Source organism: Camelus bactrianus, chromosome 3, assembly GCF_048773025.1.
Source record: "Camelus bactrianus isolate YW-2024 breed Bactrian camel chromosome 3, ASM4877302v1, whole genome shotgun sequence".
In the NCBI taxonomy this organism is placed as follows: Eukaryota; Metazoa; Chordata; class Mammalia; order Artiodactyla; family Camelidae; genus Camelus; species Camelus bactrianus.
Window position 1 is genome coordinate 138,381,728 of NC_133541.1, and position 10,424 is coordinate 138,392,151.

At 52.2% G+C, this 10,424-nt stretch overlaps 1 non-coding gene across 1 annotated transcript; it reads left to right on the top strand.

Annotated features, from left to right (window-relative positions):
* Positions 1–241: 241 nt before the first annotated feature.
* LOC141577268 (U6 spliceosomal RNA) lies at positions 242–350 on the top strand. The gene has a single exon (XR_012506165.1). It is a non-coding gene; the product is annotated as a U6 spliceosomal RNA (small nuclear RNA).
* Positions 351–10,424: the final 10,074 nt, after the last annotated feature.

Here is a 10,424-nt window from a genome sequence, read left to right on the forward strand (position 1 = left end):
CCTAGGATGGTTTCCACAGGAGCTGTTGTGGCCATTTCTCTGACGTTTACCTCCCGTTGTCCAGCTTCAGTCTGCAGGGCTTCAGGAGACGGAGCATTTTAGTACTCAATGATGCCAAGACAAAAGGGTGAGAGAAAATGGGAAACGTTCGTGGAGATGGTCCTAGGCAGATAGTGGAGGCAACTAGAAGACCTTCAGTCTCCGGGCCGGCTTTCAGGTTGAGACAAAAACCCTAAGGCAAGCGCTTGCTGCCACAGCACATCGACTAACACGGGAACCATCCAGAGAAGATCAGCACGGCCCCTGAACGTGGACGACACACGCACATACGTGAAGCGTTCCGTAGCTTTAGTGATGTCAGTCACCCAGAGGAAGACAGATATCCTATGCCATCACTTCTAGGTGGGATCTGAAAGTAAGTCAAGACACCCATCCATACATAAATAACTCCATTTTAAAAAGACTCCAAGGAACCTATTTACAAACCAGAAACAGACTGGACTCGCAGACATGGAAAAGAAACCGATGGTTAACACAGGGGACAGGGTAGGGTGGAGGAACGGGGGAGGGCAGAGGGATAAATCAGGAGTTTGGGATTAGCAGATATAAACCACCCTATACAAACTAGGTACACAAGTAGGTCCTACTGTCTAGCACAGGGAACTATGTTCAATAGCTTGTAATAACCTATCCTGAAAAAGTATACGTGTGTGTGTGTGTGTGTGTGTGTGTGTGTGTGTGTGTGTGTGTGTGTGTGAATAAGTGAATCACTATGCCGTACGTCATAAATGAACACAACATTGTAAGTCAACTATACTTCCATTGACAGAGAGTTCCTACAATAAACAGGCAGGCAGGCAGGCAGGCAGGCAGGCAGGCAGGCAGGCAGACAGACACAGACACAGACACACAGACACACAGACACACACACACACACACACACACACACACACACACACACACACACACACCCCACAGACACAGGGGAACCCTAAGGAAAACGAGTAGCACTAGTATCTCTTATCCATGCATGTCTATCCCAGTTTAATGGAAACCTAAGTTTTTGCCTCCAAGTCAATGATGCTAATAACTCTGCTGCCAAGAATAGAAAAATCCTCACGGAGGATTTCTGAATCCCAGAAGGGTCAGGGAGGGAGAAAAAGAGAAAGGATTCCATTCTGCTGACAGAGGTATGATAGTTACCATGTGGGTGTCCGCCTCTAAAAGGGAAGGAAGGGGAAAAAACAGAAGTTTATTTTCCCTTGTATCTGAAAAGAAAAAAATTTAAAACTCAATCCTCTTGGAGACAAGAAGTCGTACACACCTCATGTCACTGATTCTCCTCCTCCACCTCCTCCTCCTCCTTCCTCTACTTCTTCTTCTAGTCTATATCTCCCATGGATTCTGACGACCTTGCCTGATGATGGCGGGTGATGGGGGCAGAGATCGATCTTTCTGAGAAGTAAGTTGGCAAGCGCTTTAGTGAAGCCTCGTAGGATTTACCCAGCGAAGCGAGTGCCTTCGTCCCTGGAGGCTGCGGAAAGTATGTCCCCAAGTCACATACGCATGTGTTTGTCTTTTGTTGTCGTTGTTGTTGTTGTTGTTGTTGTTGTTGGTGGTGGTGGTGTGTGTGTGTTTGTTTGTTTGTTTGTTTGTTTGTTTGTTTGTTTGTAGCAGTGTCCTGGCCATGCTGATGGCATCAGGCTTGCAGCGGGGGAAGGAAGGCTTCAACCCCTTTGGAAGTCATACCTACCATCCCAAGAACGTCTGGATGACCCCTACTATGTGGCAGTTGAATGGGGGCCAGTTACTGGGGTTCAGCGTGTCCAGAGAGAGGAGGTCTGAGGCCTCTGGGGACAAAAAGTTTGTATGTATGTATGTATGTATGTATGGCCAGTTGACTGTTTTTGCGGTCCTATAGGAATCTTCCTGCCCCTGTCTATTGAACAATGGGAGTCATCTTCCAAGTGCCCTGACACCAGACACCACGGTGGGTGAAGGAATGCGGGTGGGGTGGGGGTGGGTGGGGGAGGTCATCCAGGAAGCTGGGAGAAACCGAGAACGTCCGTGGGTCGGTGGGTCGGCCTGTCGGATGGTCGCCATGCTGGGTTTCCCCTAACCCAGGCCATTTGCCGAATGGACAGAACAGACTGGGGCCACGTGTGCCACCCACCCTCTTTCCGGAGGCTGTGGTCCACTGTGTTTGCATGAAAGTCAGTGAAGGAGGCATCTCCTCGGGACTCGGTTCCGTCCCTTTCACGAGAGCCTCCACTTTGGATGACAGCCAGCCAGCCAGCCAGCCAGCCCTCGATGCCAGGGCAGTAGACGACTGCCAGGAATATCCCATCCTTTCTGGAACCCTGAGTGTACCCACCTGTACAGACACAAGGCTGAAGAATACATGACGTTCCTTCCTAGTTGACAGCACTCCCCATGTCACTGAAACAGTGTCCAGTACGCTGACGTCATCTCCTCCCTCTCCCACACCCCCGCACGCGCACAAACACGCGCGCGCGCACACACACACACACACACACACACACTCTGTCTGTCTGTCTGTCTGTCTGTCTGTCTGTCTTCTAAGGATGGAGAAGAGTTTGCTGAGCTATTTCGGGTGCCCTCTCATCCTAGTTCCTATCTCCAAGTTGGTTCAAAGTCCAAAAGGCGGTCAAGCACTTAATCAGATAGGTCCCTCGTAAAGAATGCCTCCCACATCACGACGACAGGCTTCTTAGGCCAGCCGAGAAGCTCCTTCAGTTCTGCGCCCATCTTGGCTCTAAGTTGATATCAGTCTGTTACGGAAATGACAGGCCAGCCAAGAAACAAGCACCTCTCGGAGGGTTGGAGTACTCAGATTTATTACGCCGGCGGGCTCAGAGGGGCTTCTGCTCCGAAGCTCTGAGCACCTCCAAGACGTGCACATGAGGTTTCATAGGGTTAATTACAAATATGGGTCTATTCGCCAATAAGGCTCAAACAACAAAAAGCAAAGGATCAGTACACTGGAGCTTATCAATTTGGAACAGATCACGTTACTGACACTTGTTGAGCTTGGATTTACGAGTTAGCTTGTTAGCCCAGTAAACTGACACTAAACTTCAGATTTACGAGTTAGCCCAGCAGAACTTAGATCAGTAAACGGACACTTATCACACTTAGATTTGTGACTTTAGCTTGTTAGCCCAGCTGGGCTTTTCCTTTACAAGTCCTCCAGGATCCAAGAAAGCCACGTTGGAAAACAAGTGGTGATTCTGATGGGACAGGAGATCAGTCATTTGGGGGCGAAGGGTGGGGTAGGGAGACATACCAGCCTGTCTGTCTGTTTTCACCCAGTGTGGGAGCCGTCCCAAAGAGATAACTCGAGAAGAGAGAAACAGGGAGTTGACAAAGAACACGTGCAGTGGCGTGCCCTCCCCCCCCACCCCAGGAGAAGGCCAAGCCAGAAGTCCCTCCGGATGGCGGGTTCCGGACTCCAGCTTCCAGGGGAAGCGATGTTTTTTTCCTCCCCATTTCAGGCCCGGAAGAAGAGGGAGAGGCAGAGTGTCCTTCTCGGGCATCCGCTGTTTCTGAAGCACGCTTGTTGCCAAAAGATCGGCCCCCGTCCCCGACGAGCCCAAGAATCCAGAGACAAGGTCTCGGAGCTTAGAAGCAAAGAGGCCATTTTATCGCTCTGCCGGGCAAAGGGGATTCACAGCAGGCTAGCGTCTTCAAAACTGTGTACCCACCTTGGGGATGGAGTGGGTGGGGTGGTTCTAGAGCCATAGCTCAAACAATCGGGCATCGATCACCATCCACAGAATCGTTTTCTCATCAGAAGACTCAGAATGGTGTCACGATGCCTCCAGGTGACCCATTCTATAGAGGCTGGTGGTTAGATCTCGTTATCTCATAAGCACTCAAGGTGTGGCCTTCTTGGTCACTCAGGCTATTTTGTCAGGTCATTAGTCCCGTGACCGACCTTCTCCTCGGAGAAAGACTCAGAGACCCAGCATGATGATGACTTTCAATGAGTGAAATACAGTAGAAACAGTAAGATCGATAGCTTCCAGTTTCAACAACAGGCCTGGAACCGTGAGCAGCAACCAGTCAGTCAGGACAGTTGACCGTTTTCAGGGCGAGCATAAGAAACCGAATGACACCCCCCCCCAGCAAATGAATGAGTGAATGAATGAATGCATGAATGACCTAATGATCCTCCCCCCCCCCGCCAAAAAAAGAAGCAATAATCCGTTAGCCTAATTCCGGCCATTTTATTCATCCTCCTTCACCCTGAAGCCCCAGTCACCCACGTGCCACAGTGGTCTGTTTTCTGGTTTCCTCCACCACCCCACCCCCCACCAACCACCACCCCGCCAACATCCCCCCATGCCCAACCACCGCCCCAAGTGTGGGACTGGACGGGGGTGCAGGGGGCTGAGGGGGCGGCAATGGCGGCTTGAGGTGAGGGTGGGGAGTGTTCCGCCCAGATCGTATAGGAAGCTCAAACACAGCTGCAGTACGAGACAAGATGGTAGATTTCTGTGAGTCCTCCCTCCTCTTAAAATCCGTCCTAAGGAGGAGACAGACAGAAAGAGAAACATCACCCTCACTCCCAACGCCTCCTGCGCCCTCGATGCGCCCCAAAACAACAACAAGAAAAACAAAAACAAACACGACCACAAATAAGTCGCTATCCCTGGGGAAGAAGGATTCGATGGCATGGGGATATCATTCTAAAATTCATTCCCTCTTCATCACATTTCATGGAAACCGATTGCAATCTATGAGGCCCTGTGAAGGTAGGGGTTGGGGGGGTAGGGAGGAGGGAGGGAAGTGAAGGGGGGGAGAGGGAGAGAGGGAGGGGGAGAGAGAGAGAGAGAGAGAGAGAAAGAGCAGAGGAGAGGAGGGATAAAAGGGGAGAGGACAGGAAAGGAGAGGAGGGAAAAGAGGGGAGGGGAGGGGAAATGAGAAGAGGCGAGGGGAGAGGAGAAGAGGGAGAGGAGAGGAGTGGAGGGGAGAAGAGAGGAGTGGAGGGGTGAGGGGGAAGGGGGGAGAACAGGGAAGAGGAGAGGAGGGGAGAGGAGAGGAAAGAGAGACAAGGGAGACAGACAGACACGCATGCGCGTGCGCGCACACACACACACAGAGAATAGCGAAATGGAGAGAGAGGCAGAGAGAGAGAGAGAGAGAGAGAGAGAGAGAGAGAGACAGACAGACAGACAGACAGACAGACACGGATCTAGGTCAGGGATACTACACATGGGTATTCTTCTGAGTGATTTTATGTGTTTTCTCAATCGCCACCTCTATGGAGATAAAAATCGCTCCCATAAGATGAAGGGAGTCCTTCTGCCACCGCCCACGGCCCCGCCCACCAGCACCGCTTGTGTTTGTCAGGGATTCCAAGCCAAAGCACGTGGAGGAGCGGGAGAGCTTCCTGGCAGCCCAAGGAGGAGGAAAGTCCGGCAGCATGAGAGAGGTGGTTGGCACGGGGAAGCTGGAGGCCGGCTGACGAGAAGATGGGTGAGGGGGCAGGGAGGAGGGTTTCCCAAGTTGGAGAGCCAAGACGAGGGAGGGGAGCTGTCGGTGGCTGCGTTCTGACCCCGACCCCAACCCTGACTGGAGCGGATCCCTGAAAGGAGGCGGTTCGGGCTCTCTGGCCGAGAACGCCCCTCTCTTCCTCTTTGTGCAGAAACACCTTCCGCAGACCGAGAAAGTCCATCCCGAGACCCTCGTCGGAAGAGTCCTTTCCAGACCCATCACGATCCTCCTGGGCCAAGGGGTCCAGGGGATGGGGCGGGGCCTCCATTCGATCCGTCTTCCGTCCGTCCGTCCATCCACAAGATCTTGAACATCCATGTAGGATTCTGGATGGTAGCAGTTTTCCAGGATCCTCCAAATCCTTGTAAGTCCTCTCCTGGCAGATTCGACCCCTAGGTCGTACCGCGCAGCACAGGGCACTAGATTCAGTCCCTCGGGACGAGGGTTCCTGAAAAAGACCAGGAAAAAGAAGAACAGAATCACTATGGTGTGCACCAGCCAGAAACCAGCACCACCTTGTCACTCGAACAGACTTGCAAAAGGCGGGGTAGGGAGAGAAAGTCATAGGATGGCTACCATCCCTCCCACCCCCACCCCACACGCCAAGCCCCAGACCATCGTCATCCCTGCTCCCCCTCCCCTCCCCTTTCCTCTCCCTTCCCCCTCCCCCTCCCCCTCCCCTCCATCGACGCCCGCCTCCCGCTTGTACCCCACTCCTCTGAACCCAGCACCACCCACCCCAGCCTGGACGGGCTCGGCTCAGATCGGCTCGGCTCGGCTCGGCTCGGCCCGGCCCGGCCCGGCCCGGCCCGGCCCGGCCCGTCCGTCCGGTCGACTTCTTCGCAGGGTCTAAAATAGCGCCCGGCCGACAGGCAGGTGGCACATGGCACATGGCAGGGGAGCGAGCGGGACGGTTCGGGATCTCTGGGTGGCAGGGACACGCGGCCGGACAACCAGGAGCACGGACGGCCTGGCGTGCGTTTCTCCGCTCGGGGGGGCCTCGACCAGAGACCGTGGTACGGGGAACGGGGACACACACACACCACACACACACCACACACACACACCACACACACCACACAGACACAGACACACAGACACACAGACACACACACACACACACACACAGACACACCCACCCACCCCTTCACCCCCACCCCCAAACCTCTGACAGCTTTCGTTTGTTTTCGGCCGACCGTCCCTCGATGAGGTACGAGTGCCTTGGCTGGGGCTGGGGGGGGGTGGAGTTCCTCCCTCCACAACGACCCCACACGGGCTCTGTTCTGGTCACCCGAGTCCTCTTCCAAGTCAGACCACAGGCCTCCATCACCCGGCGCGAGCACTCGGGGAAACAGTCACCATCCTCATCGCTCCGCTCCACCTCTACACGTGAAGAACTGTTCCCAGCCCACGCCACTCCACCCCACCCCACGCCCTGATGCCACCCACCGCAGTGGAGAGAAACGAGACGAATCCACAGACGTGCATCAATCCGATGAAGAAAACGACGGCCCTATTCCAAGGAAGCATAGATATCTAGGTAGGAGATTCATCGAGTACTATGGAGGCGGTGGGAAAGGGGGGGGTTGCGGTGGGGAGGGTCTAGAGATCAGGCAGTACAGCCCATGCTTAGCATGCAAAAAATAAAGGTCCAGGGTTCAATCCCCAGCACCTACTCTTCAAAAATAACCCGAGAAGAAGCAAGACGGCGGAGTAGAAGGACGCTCGTAGCTCACCCTCTCCCACAAATACACCAAAACTCACATCGACGGACCCACTCGGCCAATCAGACCACCTGCGGAACTCCGACAGAACACCGCCCTCTTCGAAAGACAAAGACGCCCAAAATCTGGTAGGAGAAAAGGAGAAAAGAAAGAGTCAAAAGCAAAACAGTGCGGGAGGGACCGGCAGAGGAGGAATAGGGCTCGTTCGCCAGACCTCCCCGTCTCCAACGGAGAGGCCGACGGGACGGTGGGGGAGCCTCCGAGTCTCAGATCTGCCCGGAGCGCCCCTTGACCGACCTATCCAAGTGAAACGGGCACAGAGGGTCCCCGCGACACCCAGCCCGAGTCGCAGGCCGGCAGCCGGGGGCCGGGACAGGCCGCACGAGCCGGGCAGAGGACCGTGGCGGCGGCACCACGCGCCGTGGCCGGGAGGGGATACAGAGCAGAACAACCCGCCCCCCCAACCCGTCCATTACGGGGAAAGAAAGGCAAAGCAACACGGCCGGTGTGCCCTGGGGAGAGGGGCGCCGTAGCCTCCATCTCCTCAGACCCGCGGCGCCATCACCGGCCCTTCTCGCGAGAAGAGAGGCGGGGCGCAGCCACAGCCGCCATAGCCCCTGGCGCGCGGCGCGCAGCGCGCGGGCGGGGGCGGGAGCGGGGGCGGGGCCGAGACTCGAATCCGCACCCGGGGGCTCTGCAACCTCCTAGGCAGGACTGAGACTCGTTTTCAGCCTGAGGCAGATATTATATATCTGCCCCGGTACCTCAGAGAACTCGCGCCACCAAGACTAAGAAGGAGCCGAGTTTTGGAATGCAGCAGGGGCGGGGCGGTTCCACCGTCTTCCCCGAGCCCACCTACGGAGAGGAGCGCCGACCCGAGGCGGAGCACACAGCCGCACAGAGCAGCGGAGCGACCGGCGCCGGGAGAGGGCAGGCGGCCAGCCACCCTCCCTCCTTCCCGGCAGGAACGCAGCATCCGACCGCGGTGCCAGGAGGGGGCGCGATCTACTTGCCCACAGGCACCGAGGGCAGCACAGACGAGGGCGCCGACAGAGGGCCCGCGGAAACAGCAAGCTGAGTTCACGAAACAGGGCGACGACAGAAAGACTTCTCGGTGAAACCGTTAAGAGCGCACCGTCTCCAGGAGAACACATCCTTTTTTTTTTTTTTTTTTCCTCTTTTTTTTTTTCTTTTCCTTTTTCTTTTTTAATCTCTTTTACATCGGTTTTACCTTCTGTTACCTTTTTAACCTTTACTTTTGAACAGTCGTATACGTTTACGGTTTTAATCCCTTTTAAATGTTTCATTTCAAGTCTTTTCATTATTATTATTTTTAAACATCCACCCCCTTCCCTTTTTCATTCTCTTGGTTTTGATCTCCTGTTACTGGTTATTCACAGGTTTCAAATATTGTTTCTCGATTTTTTTCCTCCTTTTTATTAAGGTTATTAAAAGACGTCTCAACTCGATCGCTATTCTGCTTCCACTTACTCTTCTATTCATGATTACACACTGTCTTCAAACCTTTTCTTTCTCCCGTCTTTTAAAATCCTCTGTTTTATCTTTTGTTAAAATCTGTTCTATTTCCGATTACCTTTTAAAAATTTACTTTTGAAACAATTGTATATTATTTTCTGATCTTTTCTATTTGTTTTTAAAGGCTTTTAGAAGACGTCTCAGCTCAATTGCTATTCTGCTTCAACTTGCTCTTCTATTATTGATCGTACACTGTTTTCAAACCTTTTTTTCTCCATTCTTTTAACATCCTGCCCCCACCCCCTCTCTCCCTCTCCCCCTCTGTCTCTGTCTCTGTCTCTCTCTCTCTCCCCCTATCCCCCTCTCTCTTTTAAAGTTTTATGCCTGCCTAGGCTTTCGATAAATACATAAACTCCTTAAGGACACCAATAGATAACTGATACTCCTTAAGCCACAGTGCCAGAGAGATAGGAGCATTATGAAGAAGCAGAGGAACCACTCCCAATTAAAAGAGCCAGAGAAATTCCCTGAAAGCACGATCCATGAAATAGACGTGGATGGCCTGCTCGATCAAGATTTCCAAAAAGGAGTGATCCAAGTCCTGAAGGAACTCCAAGAGATAGTGTTGAGAGATATACTATACGTCAAAAACGAAATCGAAGCTATAAAGAAGAGTCAAGGAGAACTGGTCCACTCATTGGCTGAAATGAGAACTGGTCTAAAGGCTGTCCAAAGCAGGCTAGATCACGCAGAGGAACGAATAAGTGGCCTAGAAGGCAGGACAACAGAAAGAACCCAATCAGAACAGCTGAGAGAAAAACCAATAAAGAACAACGAAAACCATCTTAGGGACCTAAGGGACCCTCGAAAGCGTGCCCATCTACGCACAATAGGGGTTCCAGAAGGGGAAGAAAGAACCAAGGGGACCGAAAAGATATTCGAAGAAAGCATGACTGAAAATTTCCCAAATCTAAAGAAGGAATCAGATATCCAAGTCCAGGAGGCTCAGAGGGTACCCAACAGAAAGAACTCAAACAGGCCCACACCAAGACATAGGCTAATCAAGATGGCCAGAGTCAAGGATAAAGCAATGATCCTAAACGCCTTTAGGCAAGAGAAAAACAGAGTGAGTTTCAAGGGAACCCCCATAAGGCTCTCAGCGGATTTCTCTACACAAACACTACAGGCCAGAAGGGAGTGGCAAGATCTATTGAAATTCTTGAATGAAAAACAAAACAAAACAAAACAAAACAGACAAAAAGAAGCAGCCTAGGATACTCTATCCAGCAAAGCTATCCTTTAGAATAGAAGGGGAGGTAAAGAACTTCACAGACAAGCAAAAACGAAAAGAGTTTAGCAACACTGAACCCATGCTAAAAGAAACATCAACAGGTCTACTCTAAATAGAGAAGAAGGAGGATGGTACAAAAATGAGACCACTCATCACCGGAAAGGTGATCACTACCATTCATTCCAAACGGAATAAACACAAAATTGTAAAAAGAAGACATCTAAACCATTAAGAGTGGCAGAGGGAAGCAAGAAAATAATAGAGACTTTTTTTTCCCCCCCTTCTCCTTCCTTTCTTTCTCTTTTAGATGGGTTTGAGATTCTATTACTATCTGTTTCATACAAACAGTTATAGCCATAGGTGAATAGACTTCCAAACAGGGTCAACCGAACTCCAAAACGTACAAGTGAGTC